This window comes from Mixophyes fleayi, chromosome 4, assembly GCF_038048845.1.
Source record: "Mixophyes fleayi isolate aMixFle1 chromosome 4, aMixFle1.hap1, whole genome shotgun sequence".
Lineage (NCBI taxonomy): Eukaryota > Metazoa > Chordata > Amphibia > Anura > Limnodynastidae > Mixophyes > Mixophyes fleayi.
In genome coordinates, this window is record NC_134405.1 from 148,519,522 (window position 1) to 148,535,192 (window position 15,671).

Sequence of the window (15,671 nt, forward strand, 5' to 3'; positions counted from 1 at the left end):
GTGAGATCTCACTGAAGCGCTGTTATCACACACATTAGTGGGGTAAACTACATTTGATTTAAGAAATTACAAGATTAATGCGTGAATTTGATGTCAGTCACACAGTACCAGTGTCTGGTGTATGGTCCATATATAAGCGCATCAGATACTCTTTTACATACGCAAGCTTATAAATTTTCATTTGCCTGATGTATTCACAAGTACTTGTACTGTACAACAGTGTCAACATCAAGGAACAAATGAATGGATGTGTATAGTATAAATGGAGAATAGCACTTAGACTCACACGGTGGCTTAGTGGTTAGCACTTCTGCCTCACAGCACTGGGGTCATGAGTTTGATTCATGACCATGGCCTTATATGTGTGAAGTTTGTATTTTCTCCCTGTGTTTGCGTAGGTTTCCTCTGGGTGCTCCTGTTTCCTCTCACACTCCAAAAACATACTAGTATGTTAACTGGCTGCTATTAAATTGCCCTTAGTCCTTCTCTGTCTGTCTGTGCGTGTGTTAGGGAATTTAGATTGTAAGCTCCAATGGGGCAGGAAATGATGTGAATAAGTTCTCTGTACAACGCTGCGGAATTAGTGGCGCTATATAAATAAATAGATGATGACTATGATTTCACTGAAGACGCAGAATATTATACAAATTTAAATCTGATCGATAATTCATAGCGCCAGAGTAATAATAAACTGAGGAGATATTTATTGGCTATATATTCAGCAGTGCACAGACTACATCTGGGCATATGTGAGCTTGTCAATTTAGCGCCGTTAATGAAGACATAGGTGCCTGGCATGCAATGAATGAATGTGTGCACACAGTCCAATATGAGAACGGCGCACAGATATTCTGTTGTGTACATTTACAATTGTACTCACACATGATTAACATTGTACAGTGTGAAATTTATTTAACGTGGAGTTATACATGAAAGATAACTACTGACTGTATATGTCACGACTGCGAGGAGGTCACTAGCCGGTATTGGCACTGCTGAGCAGGGAGGCACGGAGTCTAAAGCACCCCTGGTTTTCACCAGGGACCCCCGAATGGGAGTTTGGGCTTCACTGCAAGGGGATGCGCAGGTCACAGTGCTCCAGGACAGCCACCAGCGTAGTGACAGGAGAAGACAGGAGAGGTCCAGCAATCCGGGTCAGAACCAGCCAGGCGGAGAGGTACACAGGGATAATACGAAGAATAGTCAAAAACAGGTTAATGTCAGTAACTGGAACAAGCAGCAAGGTAAGTGGAGTGTATCAGTAACATTTTGATATTCTTGGCTACATGATAGAGCTGTTACAAGGGTGCAATAAATGGATACAAATCCTTTTTGCATATGAGGAGTGAAACCAGTATAGATACATTTAATGACATAATTTCCAAACATTTTATGATTTAGCTGCTTAAGATTACATCATTCTACTATAATCACTAGGACACAGTACGCAGGCTTTGAGAGGAGCAGAATAAAGACTATTAAATTGTTAGAACTTTATGTTGGAATTGTATCAGTCCCAATAACACCCACAGATTAATTTGAAGTTAATCTTATTGTAAATCCTTATCATTGATCCTACTGACTGACCAATTACCCATAATTTACTCACTTATTTTATTAGAATATTTTGCTTTTTAATTGAATTTTAATGACATATAGTAAAAGTTGAGTTTTATGTGTGACCTCTGAAGAAACCGTCCATTGAAGGGGCAAAGAATGGACCTCTGGGTGCTCCTGTTTCCTCTCACAATCCAAAAACATACTGGTATGTTAACTGGCTGCTATTAAATTGCCCTTAGTCCTTCTCTGTCTGTCTGTGTGTGTGTTAGGGAATTTAGATTGTAAGCTCCAATGGGGCAGGAAATGATGTGAATAAGTTCTCTGTACAACGCTCCGGAATTAGTGGCGCTATATAAATAAATAGATGATGATGATGATACGAACCGACATATGTTTTCATGTCTGCAGACTGTGGAGTTCCTAAATTCTTTTTCACTATATGAAAAGAGCTCATTTAAAATCTGGACACGAGCACCACAATCTCTAGAAGGATATTGGGAGCTATAATTAATCTTCATAAGGTACATTGTTAATGTATCGCTGAGAAGGACATATATGGCATATTGGAACTGTGATTAAAACCTGTGATTACAACCTAATACCACTGGAACCTTGTCTTAGGGCTAATTATTGGACAAAAATAATCCACTATTTTGAGAACTGTGGATACTGTTTCATAACAATTGAGCATTAGTATATATCTTTTTTGGACTCCTGTTTACTTTATATTGAGATGCATATATGACACGCTGTGTGGATTATCTTTTTATATGCTATTTGTTATCAATATTATAATAAATTTGATATTATCAATATTTAATTACCAGCACTCTCATATATATTTTATTTTTCTCTTTTATGTTTTATGTGAGTTTGTTTTTTTGCTCACTATCCTTAAGGTCATTTACAGTTTGTAGTGAGGCTCTCCTAAGAGTATTTTGGACTTACCGATCAATAGGAGTGCCTCTCATGTTTAATAATCTTTTCTAAGTAATTCAAGTATACCAATATAGCACTGAGGGAGCACACTATAAAATATAAACATTTAAAAATGTGATATGATAAATATATACAAAAATAAAAATCAATAATTATAAGGAGAATTTTGAAAGTATTAATATTATTATTATCGTTTAGTGTGGAGGGGTTTCTCTGTGTGTATATAAGTGATAGGCAGTTTACCTTTACTTTTATTTTGCCATGACAAATGTTTTCTAAAAACATAAGCAAGTTCTCAATATAAGATGAATAATTTGGTGCTAGGAAGCGGTCAATACTTAAATCTTGTTAGATCTACTATTATTCACAAACGAGAAAAGACTTAAAAGCCAAAAAAAATGCTTCTGAATAGAATTTCTTTTTAGTAAATGTGTATTATTCAAGCTGTGTAGCAATACAAGCTTCTTACAGAGATTTATTTTTCTAATGTATTGTAACATTTTAAACATTTACCAATTTTTGTTGTAGTGTTCCTTCCACGGTATAATGCACTATACACATAATATTCATGTGGATAATAGAATGGAATGAGGCTAACATGCATTAGCCCCACAAACTATTAGAACAATATTAAAAGTAAATATATGTATGGGATCCATTATACTGAATGGGAATAGGTCTTTTGTAAATAGGTGATCTTTCCATTATTAGGATCATCAATTATAAAATATATTAAGCTGCGTTTAAAAATGGCTCATGTCTTTCACCATGCAGCCTCTTGATCTCCCCGTTTCAATAAATTAGCTAACAGTGCTCCTAACAAGGAATATGGAGGAAACATCTGATGAACATGTGTGAGTGTCTGACATGATCACAGGCTGTGATTATTTACTGGTCTTTCCATAACTTTTTATATTAAAAATGTATACAACTAAAACTGCGCAGTCAATGTCACAAGTATTATGCTTTGTTTGCATGCAAAATGCAATGTACTCATTTGAAATATATTTGAACATTAATACGCTGTTTCAGAAAAAATTTCAAAGATATTAATTTTAATGTACACTAGGGAAACCCAGCGGTAACCACCTTAAGTTAAACTGAAATGTAATGACTAAAGGTCATGCGCTGGCATCCCGCTTTGCTTAAAGTAATTGAATTAAGGAATTCTGCAGAATAGCGAGATGACTCTACTGCATCATTTGAAACTAATGAATGAGCACTTTCAGGGGATGGCTGGCAAAGTTAAGCCCGGGGGGCAAGACTCGTCTCGGCAGCCTATTTTAAATGAAAAAATATGCAGGTGGCCCAGTGACCCAGCCCAAGGTAGCCCACAATGGCCTGGCCAAGGGGGCAGATGCCCCCCTGCCCCCTAGCTCACCCTGCCCCTGAGCACTAAGATAAGTTTGCGATTTTCCTGAAAGTTGGGAAATAATCTTAGTGTTGATATGAGCACAATGTTCATTTTTTGGACATAATATAGCTTGTGTATGAATATTCTCAAGCGATATTGGAGAGCCATATATACACCCTATAAGATCATTGTCTGGTAATAGGAATACATCAGGAATGATAAATTGGCCATCATCTGAATTACCATATGAGCCAATACCAATTTCAATCAATATATCAGCGAACACTAATTAAGAAGGATCAATCCACATATTTGTGCGTAAATACAACGTGGTGAAATAAGGCCATAGCTACAATCGTTTTATACAATTTCCAATTATGGTTGCTCTTACACTATTTGGTAGAACTGGTAAGATCTGGCAGAAGACGACTCCCAAAATTATAACTGCTACTCCAAATGAAACATTATTTTCATGAACATCACACAGTAATCTATCAACACAGATCAGTGCTGAATCAGGAATCATAGAAGTAAATGTAGATTTGTATACAAAAAATATGTATGTATCAGGCGCTCACATGAATTCACAGAAGGAAGATATAATGTATTAATTAGTGAAGATGTCCGATCTACTATCAGGAAATCTGAAAACGGACTCAAAAACAAATAGACATAGCACAGCCTATTAAAAACAAATATAGAACACACATAGGGGTAGGTATATAGTAGGAAAATTATCATTTAATTGGCCCGATAATCGACTGAAAACAATGTAGTGTGTACCCAGCCTAAGTTATCCTTAAAATAACCCCATTGCAGTAAAATTAACACTAATCAAACAAATCACTATTGTACATAGTTTTTTGTTTTGCAGTACTTGGTTTTATTACACTTGAGCAGTGTTATCATTTTATTTTTAACTAGTGTCATGATCAAAATGTATAGTGTGCTTTCTTAAATCCACTGATCATGCACCTGTATGGTAATATGTCCGCTGAATAGAAATATGGTATAAGGCGGTGTAATCTTACCTTCAATATTTGTCAAATGGTCCTGATGTGATTAAATAATGAGGCTTGATATCCACAATGTAGCACAAATATATTATCCGGACATTCGGCAAGGCAAACCTGTTAGTATAAGCCAATTCCGTCTAGCTCCAATCCTGCCGTAGTGGAACACGCTCAGTACAGCTCTGCGCAAACACACAGAAGCAGCAGTCGGCAAAGGAAAAAGAATCTGCAGCCCCACATCAACAAACGTCACGTACTGTCAGGTAGTACAAACATAGACTAAGGGCTAGATTTACTAAGCTGCGGGTTTGAAAAAGTGGGGATGTTGCCTATAGCAACCAATCAGATTCTAGCTTTCATTTATTTAGTACCTTCTACAAAATGATAGCTAGAATCTGATTGGTTGCTATAGGCAACATCCCCACTTTTTCAAGCCCGCCGCTTAGTAAATCTAGCCCTAAGAAGGAGTTCAAATCACTGCCTGGTGGCCATCATATTACTATAATACCAACAGCAGAAATCCGATGCAGCAATAATATCTATTGGTACATGAGACCAAGGTCCATAAACTTATTCTCACTCCTCACCTGACGCGTTTCGTCTAGCTCTGCTAAACTTTTTCAAAGACAAGGCACTGTTATGTTTTCTTGATTATTGATCATAGAAAATATTAGAATATATTTTTGAGGTTGTGCAACTGCTGCTGAATCTCACATGCATACACACAGTTGTTATCTAAATTATTTCACTTGTCACTGCCCCACACAAGGTTACTTTCACTAGAAAAATTTCACTTTTAAAGAAAAAAATCTGTTTTTGTTTTTTGGTTTCTGCTGCTAATAGTCTGACAGCAAAGGCACTGTTTTTCTCAAATACTAGCTAGTTCAGAATGATATCTATCTAACTCAGTCTGTATATACTGTCTATTACTATTAGATATATGCAATGCATTAACAACAACCAGTAGCCACTAGTTTCTGTAAAGTGTATTAAGATTGAAATTAAAAGCAATTGATCAGCAAACTATTGTAGCTGACTATTCCCTACAGAACTACTTTACAATAATGTCAGGATTATACTGCTTTCCTATGTCCCCGGTTCACCCATAACGCTATTTTCTGAGCAGAACACAGCAGCTAATCTCCCCCTTACACGCTGCCTCTTCTAAAATGGCACTGAAGAAAACGAGGAATGACTATATATATATATATATATATATATAGCGTGCGTTTTCCCCCACTGATATACAGCACGGAATATTACATTTGCTGTACAGAGTGCATTTGCACCATGGAATAATATGTAATAATATTATGCAACTTAATGTAATAACACACAATGGAATATTATTGCCTTTGTGTAACCATGTAAAATTATATACTATGCATTGCATTAAAGTGCTGTTAAATACATCTAACATAGCATAATGAGTAATCAGAGAGTATTCTGTACTTTTATCATATCTGATGACACAACACCCATGTCAAAAACAATGCTGCTTATGTGTTAAACGGATTGCATTCACTGAATGCTCCATCTGGTGCCCTTGCTTATTATTGCAATTGATCTCCTTACATGGTGAATGCACTCAGTACAGAGATTAAGTGAATGTTAACAGCAGCACAGTACTGCAGCTCTACCAATACCTGTGTGACCATGTGTAGGCAAGTTTAATGTGGGGAAGATTAGACCAACATATAAATACTGCCAGCAACATAACAGAACCACTGACTATTGCTATGAAGCTCCCAGCAAAATGGTACAGAAAGCTTGTGGCACAAACACAGCTCTATATGAAATTCATTTCAAACATTTAACTTGTTTCTTATTGTGCCTACTTGCATCATGAGTTTATTTAAATGTTTAATTTACAATACTTCACTGTATTTTAATAAAGAATTTATTTGTATGCATGTTGTGTTATTTCAATTTGTGCAACACACTGTAAAACCCATTATTTCTGCTATAATTGACAATGTAGGGTGTGTCCCCTCCACAAATTTTTAAGCTTATGCCCCCAAATTCCTAGAGCTGCAACTGCAAATGTGCTAAGAAATTAGCAAATTACATTGTTTTTGCACTACTGTACCTGTGGGAACTACCTAGCGCACTTTATGGTGCACGCCTACTTTCTGGACTTTGGAGAGGCTTCTGCAAACTACATACCACCCAAATTGATTTTGTGGTGGGAAATTTGGGAGATATATCCCTTTCACTTCTGCTCTGCATAGCATCAGTGGCAGGTGCACACAGCATTAAAAGGGTGTTTTGAATGGACACGCCCTCAGGAGACTTTGCCTTGCCTCCATGATGTGTGACAACAACCCCCTCTCATGTGTACGTCTTCAAAAGTCAGAAGGCATGAAATTACATGTGGGTCCAATACTGTGAGTTGGTGGACAAATCTGAAGATGAGCACTGTAAAATTGTGTAAACTTTACAAGAAAGTCAAACCTCCTACTTAGAACCACAAGATGATTAGCTCAGTCTTGGAAATATTGAGTTTAAGAAAGCGCTGGGACATCCAAGATGAGGTGGCAGGAGACAAGACAAAAGGGAAAGGAAAAGGTCAGGGGATTATTATTATTATTACTTATTGATTTATAAGGCGCCACAGATTCCGTAGCCCCGGATACAGAAGAAAATAAAAAATAGATGATGTAATACACAAAAATTGGATCCAACTAATATCTGAGGTGTGGTGGCCTATTTTAAAGAAGGAGGTGTTGTCACCTAAGGCTCACATACAGGGGTATTGTCACAGTACTTGCTGTTATGTGGTACTTATCAGTGCTGGCATTTTGAAATACGCCGGCCGTTTTCTAACTAGTAGCAGACTCGCGGTCCTTGGTACACTGTGTTGCGAGGTGGCGTACGTTCCACAGTGGAATGCACAAACCCCTTCCTGTCAGCTATTCCTGGTCAGGTGGTGAGTGAGGGGGGTTAACCAGACGCGATGGGAAGTACGTAGGTCCCAATATTGTCAGTACATATAACCACACTTTGTTTGACAGTTATTAAATAAACAAGTCCGTCCAAATAGGCACTGTCCTGATTATTAGTTGACATAGTATTCCATTAATAGAGTACTACTAAAAATGGTTTAAATAAATGCAACGTATAAAACTTAGTTTAAAAATGGTAAAAATATCAACTAAAGAAAATAACACAAAGCAAATCTTATTACAATGGACTGATTGTAGATACTTGGACGATGTAACTGGCCCTTCACCCTTCACTCTAGCTCTACATATGGTGACTGAAATATAATAAATACTAACAGATAATATCCATTATTATAGGCCTATTTTTATGCAGATTTTTTAAATTCTGCTTCAAACCTAGTGACTCATCCCTATTGGTCTGCTTTATGGGTGGATATCAAAATATACAGGGATTGGCAATATTTTATTCTAGACATAGTGATGGCACATTTGTACCCATTCATGATTGCTACAAAAATAGTCCTGAATTGCGCATGTCATAATGGGTTAGGCCTAGCATAACCATGTCTGATCTAACTAAAGGTACAATGGGAAATGATTTTATCTTCCTCTGATATTAGTATTATAATTATTAATATTAGGAAGAGCAGGTATTCCCATATCGGTACCAAATGTTTATTGGAACCCCTACATATATGCGATTATCCATAAGTGCAAATTGTAAGAACAACGGGGCGGATGGGGGAGGAGGATAGGGTTCTCGAGCCGGATGGATAATATGGAATGTCCATAGAGTGATGGTATCCCTGATGGTGCTACCTTGTAGTTTACAGCACTAGGTATTCCCAAAGCCTTCCAGCTTAGGTACTTACTTAGCACAACCTAGCTTTGCTTCCAAGTGCAGCAAAAGAAATGACAAGATGTACAAAAGAGTATGACAGTAGACAGACATGGAACAATGGGTAGATTTTGGGTGTCATCAGCATAGAGGTGGAACTGGAGGCCAAAGGAGCAGGTGAAGTCACAAAAGAAAGAGTTATAGGGGGAGAAGAGCAGGGGGCCAAGAACGGATCCTTGGGGAACTTCAACAGGTAAAGGAAGAGGGTGGGATATGGAGTTATGTGTAGAGACTGAAAAGGAGCAGTTGGTGATAAGAGAAAAACCAGTAGAGGACAGTGTTATAGAGGCCTAAAGATTTGTGAATTTTCAAAAGGAGGGAGTGGTCAATACTATAGAAAGCAGCAGAGAGGCCGAGAGGGATAAGAAGGAAGAAGTGTCCTTTAGATTTAGTGAAGAGAAGGTCATTAGTAGTCTTACTGAAGGCAGTTTCTTTGGAGTGGAGGTAGTGATAACCAGATTGGAATGGGTCAAGGAGTGAGTGAGAAGAGAGAAATGAAGTGAGATGGTGGTAGACAACCCATTCGAGAAGTTTGGAGGCAAAAGGAAGGATGGAGATACAGCGGTAATTAGAGTGAAAAGGTATTGAGGAGACAAGATCATGTTTAAAGGAAGAGGGAAGGGTTCCAGAGAAGATGGATAGGTTGAAGAGGTGGGCAAGGTGGTAGCAGGCCTCAAGAGAAAGGGAGCGGAGGAGGTGGTTGAGGTTGGTATTAAGTGGGCAGGTGGAGGGGAGGAGGATAGATGGGTGCAAACTTTACCTACAAATACCACAGTGATGGAAGAGAAGGAGTGGTGGTGACAGTGGGGAGCAGGGGATTATGATAGCATACACAGAGGAGGGTGGAAGGGGGCACAAAGTGGGTAGAGAGGGTGCAGCCAGAATGGACTGATGTTAGGAGAGGTCATGTCGTTTTGACTCGAGTTTGGAGGTGAAGTGGGTAGCAAAGTCAATAGCAGAGAGCGAGAAGAGGAGTGTGGGATGGGAGAGGAGGGAGTTGAAGGTGACAAAGAGGTGATGGGGGATGGAGGATTGTCTAACTTGGAAAACCAGTGTTTTCAGAACTACCTGAATAATGAGTTTAGGAATAAAACTTCCATACCTTTTTATATTAAAATGTATACAACTAAAACAGCGCAGACAGACAATGTCACAAGTATTATGCTTTTTTTGCATGCAAAATGCAATGTACTAATCTGAAATATATTTGAACCTTAATACGCTGTTTTAGAAAAAATTACAAAAATATTCAGTTTAATGAACACTAGGGAAAAGCGGCGGTAGCCACCTTAAATTAAACTGAAATGTAATGAATAAAGGTCATGTGCTAGCATCCCACTTAAAGTAATTAAATTAAGGAATTCTACAGGATAGTGAGATGACTCAACTGCATCTTCTGATACAAATGAATCAGCGCTAAGATAAGTTTGCGATGTTCCTGAAAGTTGGGAAACAATCGTCCACGAGACAAGTTTTGACTGAAATCTCTTCCCATTTTTCCTCTCACCTCTATGGCGAGGGAAAATGAGCAGAGTTTTCTACCATAATTTGCGCTGCCCAATGTCTGCATGTCCCATCGACAGTAATTGAATCTCCACCAAATGTCGTGTCTAAAGAAGTGCAGCCACACCCATGTTGACCACACACCCCAACAGTATGTGGCCATGCCCTTTTGGTGGCGACGCTACCCAGCAGCGGCATACACCACCCTTGCTACTCACCTGCGGTTGGGGGGCCCAAAAGTTTGGCCCTGTAGCCAATTAATAATTGTGATCCCCCTGAAGCCAATCCACCAGTCATGATCTCGCCCCCTAACCAATTGATAATCCTTATGCCCCTGCAGCCAATCCATTCCCCAGTCATGACCCCCACCCCCACACACAGCTTCGGATTTGTTGTTAGCTGCCGCCTGTCTAAATGGATAGGGTGAGTGACAGTCTGACTCGGGGCCGTCCTCTTGAGACCCTGATAAATGAGAAAGCTGATATTTTGGAAAAAAGAAAATATGCATAAAAAAAGAAAAACAAATAAAAAAAAAAATACAAAAAAATTGTTTAAGTGTGCCAACACTGCACCACCCCCCCCCCCCCCCTCCAGGACCCAGCACCCCAGGCTGCAACCTGCTCAGCCTATTGGTTGATCAAGCCCTGCTTATGTCTCTTTTCTTTTTCCCTTACTTCATATGAATGATGTAAAATGTGCAGGACTAGAAGATAAATTCAGATAAGAGGGCATCTGAGGTGGGTGGGGAGAATCCCTCTGCAGGTTTACATGGAGGCAGTTTAGAAAAATAGTAGGGGTTTTCCAAAAATGGAAACCCCCTTTAAACCAAGTGTCACAGATTCCCTGCGATTTGTCTGGGTTTTCATTTAGACAAAAAAAAGTCAGAGAAACTACTGGATTGTACTACCTTGTTGATATAATACAGTATAATGTGATGTGGTGTAAAATCAGCAATGCAATATCAACAGAAAAGATAAAGGACATATTTGCTTCTGTCTGCACACAACTCCATAGATTAGTGCAATAATATGTTTGAGGGGATGTCCATATGAAGTTGAAATTTTGACTTGTGCTTATAGTTAGGACCAACTGACGTTAAAAAAAAAGCATGCTACTTCTAGCATTTTTTGTCGCTAGTAAATGCATATAAACGGGTATGGGGATTACCACATACCACTTTCGCCTGCAGACGGTAGCAGTGGTGGTGAGGAATCATTTATTGAACATGGCCTGCTCTATTTACTTGAGTTTAATGAAAGTGAATGAAGGTGAGTGGCAGGGGCGCACGCAGGATTGTTAGGGGGGGGGTTCACGCGAGAGAGCTGCAGCGCATGGGCCCGTGCATGTGCAGCAGCTCCGTTTCGGCAGCTCTGTACTATACAGCAGCTGTGGCACTGTCAAAGAAGCGTCCGCTGCTGTGCTGTATACAATACAGCACCGCCGCGGCTGCTGTATAGTACAGTGCCGCTATGTGGGGCACTTATATTAACTAATGAAATATATTCCTTGTTTTATTCCGCAACTTCTAGTGTTTACAGGATACCAGATATGTGTAAGTTATTGGAGATTTGTCAGTCCATAATAAATTACATAAAGCCTATGGGGCATATTCAATTGTCGGCAGGATTGCTGAAAATCCCGCGGTCCGCGCACGATTACCGTTATTACGGTAATCGTGCGCGGAAAAACCATTAATACGGTAATTTACTCGCTGGATTTCAGCTCGCAGCTCAGGGTGCTGCGAGCTGAAATCCAGCGAGAGATTACCGTATTAACGGTATTAGTTTTTCCACGGTGGAACCCGCCGACAATTGAATATGCCCCTATGTGTTCAATACTTTATTTTTTAAAACTTTTTTGGGGGGTAACATGCAATTCCATGGATTTGGGTGTTGTGGACATCCAAGTCCATGGATGTGTGGCTCTACCACAGATACTCAAGTTTATGGTAGGTAATGCAAACACATTGGGCCTCATTTAGAGATAGAAGCAAATCCAGCTAAAGGGTAAAAGTTTGCACCTGGACTAACATTATTGCGATCCAAAGGTGCTAATAGTTGAGATAGGATGTGCCCCCTCCAAACTCTAAATTTGTCTGCACATTTTAAAGTTGCAATGCAACATGGTTTTGATAAGGTGCAAAATTGCATCTTCTAGCTGGATTTTCTCTCGAGCCCCATTGTTTAAGGCTGTTGTGGCAGAGATTATCTGGGGCTAACTAAACCCAGACCATCTCTTTCATCCAGGAAGAAGCAATGATCATATCACTGTCACACTGTTTTCTGCCTGTCACCAGGGTGCCATAATAATATTAATATGTGGAAATAGTGTTATGTAGGACATTTTTAGTTTTGGTTAAAGTTATCTTTTAAGTGTCAGATGATTGAAGAGTTTCTTTGGCATGTTCCAGAATTACAGTGGAACTCTATTCTTATGCGTGGTTTAATGATGCTCTTGAGCTCTTTTCCAAAAATAGTCAGTCATTTTTCTGCTTTATTCTGAAACTTGGCTAATCTTCTCTTTACAAAATGGAGTGGGTTTTTCACCTAAGCATAAGGCAATTTCATGAGGCCATCAAATCCCATGTCTTATTACTTTCTAGAATTGTAAGTGTGCAAAAGTCTCTCCACTGAGAGAAATCAAGTAATACATGTCAGATGCACAGAATGGATCAATTAATAAGAACATGATCATTCACTCTACATTTTAATAAAATATATGTCATTATGTCTTTCCTAATGTTAGTCATACATGGTGAAATGGGTGACAAGTGAAGTAAATAGTTTAGGATACAGTTAATAATAGCAGATGTCATACCCACAGAATGTCTGGAAAAACCAACAACTGTATTTTCTACATTTGTGATATTCACAGTGTGGCAATAGGATATCATCAATGGTCAAAGTGAGGTGTATAGGGTGGTATGCCATACCACCACTTCTCCTGCATGTTGTGAGGTCTGATAGCATGTGGCAAAGTTTGACATATAAGGGGTATGTGGCGAGGTCTGATGGCATCTGGCAAGGTTTGATGACATCTGGCAAGGTTTGATGACATATGTGGGGTGGTCTGATAGGCATCTTGTGAGAGCTAATGGCATACAAGGGGCATGTGGGGTTATCTTGTGGCATAAAAGGGGCATCTGGTGTGGATTGATGGCATGTGGCAAGATTTGATGGCTATCCTCTCCTGATCTCTCACCCTCTGTGTTGTCTCGCGTTACTGACTGTCTTTCTGCCATTTCATCTTGGATGTCCTCTCGGCAACTCAAACTCAATCTTTCAAAAACAGAATTAAAAATATTCCCAGCCAAAAATAGAAGCTTACTGCCTTATATTTCTATTTCTGTTGACAACATGACCATAAATCTGAATGCTGGAAGAAACCAGAGTGGATGGAACCAGAGTGCTGGAATTGGACTGGAGCCAGAATGCAGACTGCACTGTCAGAGCTGGGATAGTAGCAAGACTGTGTAGCAAGACTGTGTAGCAAGACTGTATAGCAAGACTATATAGCAAGACTGTATAGCAAGACTGTATAGCAAGACTGTATAGCAAGACTGTATAGCAAGACTGTATAGCAAGACTGTGAGACTACTGGGAACCAGGTTTGCTTCTGGATTACAACATTGCACTGGCAACAGGTAAAGGCTCCAGAAAGTCCTTTTATAGTTGTTGTTGATTCCTGATTGGAGACTGCAGTCAGCTGGGCAGAAGCAGCACTCTGAGTTGCTGAGATGGATCAGGTGACTATATCCAAGATGACAGCTCCCATGCACTGGTTTTGGAGGGAATCTGAAATGGAGGCTGTTATCACCTGATTGGCTGAGAAGAATCATGTGACTGAATCCAAGATGGCCACGCCCATACTCTGATTCTGGAGGGATCTCTGAAGTGGAGACAGACTGGACAGCATCTTACAGAGAGGTCTGAAACCAGCAGAGCCTGAGGACTGCAGGGACAACTTGGAAAGGCAGCAAAGAGGTAAGTGACACCCGCAAGCTCGCTGCCTAGGTGTCATCATTGACTCGCAACTATCCTTTGTTCCCGACATCAACTCTATATTTACATCATGCTGCATACATCTAAAAAACATTTCCAGAATGCGTACATATCTCACACAAGACTGCAAAAACTTAAATTCATGCACTCATTCCCCGCATTGACTATTGTAGTTCCTTCCTTACTGGTCTTCCCAAAATCAGAATCAGCCCCTACAATCTATTTTGCATGCAGCGGCTAGATTGATTTTCCTTACAAATCGTTTTACATCTGCTGAGTCATTCTGTCAGTCTCTATATTGGTTGCCTGTTTTTCAACGAATCAAATATAAAACTATTCTACTAACAAACAAGGCCATCAACAAAAATGAGCCAACATACATCTCCTCACTTGTCTTAAAATATCTCCCAACTCGACACCTCCGTTTTACGTCTCCCTTCCACTCTCATCACTTCCTCCTACTTCGGTTACAGGACTTTTTTAGGGCTGCACCCACTTTATGGAATTCACTCCCGCGCACCACAAGACTTTCCTCTAGTCTTCAAACCGTCGGTCTCTGAAACCCCACCTCTTCAGACAAGTTTATAATATTCCTCTACCCCCTCTTTATCTCCCTAGGTTACCCTATTACCACCCTCTACACAGTTAATACAAGACAACAACCCCCTGACAAACATAGTTGTGTGACTGAGCATACAGCCCACTAAATAATTTGCAACCTTTGCATTCTAGCTGGACAAATATTCAATATGATGTAGCACTTACCGATGTGTATAAAACCATTGTCCCATAGATTGTAAGCTTGCGAGCAGGGCCTTCTTACCTCTACGCATGTATGTATTACCCAGTATTGTTTTATTACTGTTTGTTCCTAATTGTAAAGCGCTACAGAATCTGCTAGTGCTATATAAATAAATGTTGATGATGATGATATAAGTGGCATGCGCCGAGGTCTGATGGCATATGTGGGGACGTCTGAGGTTCCAATTGGTCATTTATGATTTTTTTGGATTCAGCGACTGTGGATGTGATAGCAGCGTGATCTACTGTGACGAATCAGACCAGTGAAGAATCAGCCCATTAGTAGTTACAAGTGTATTAATATTTAATATTTGGAGTTATACCGGAGTTAAACAGGAGAAGAACATTCTATCCATCCCCACTGTTACACAAGGACAGCATTCAGCATTCACCTGGAACTATCATAACACCTGGAACTCCATATTCTACTCCTGATGTTTCCATCTCTCCCTGGATGCAAGCTTCACACCACAAGAAGTCTGCTTTGGACTCTGATCTCATTTCCTTCTCACCTCATGAACATTTGTTTTATCTGTCACTTTATTTTCCTGCAACATCCCCTCTATTTAATTAGCCTGCTGTACAACTTGCTTGCCCACTCCCTCCCCCTACTACAGCTGTTTCAGTCTTCTATCTCATCATTGTACTTTAAAGGCT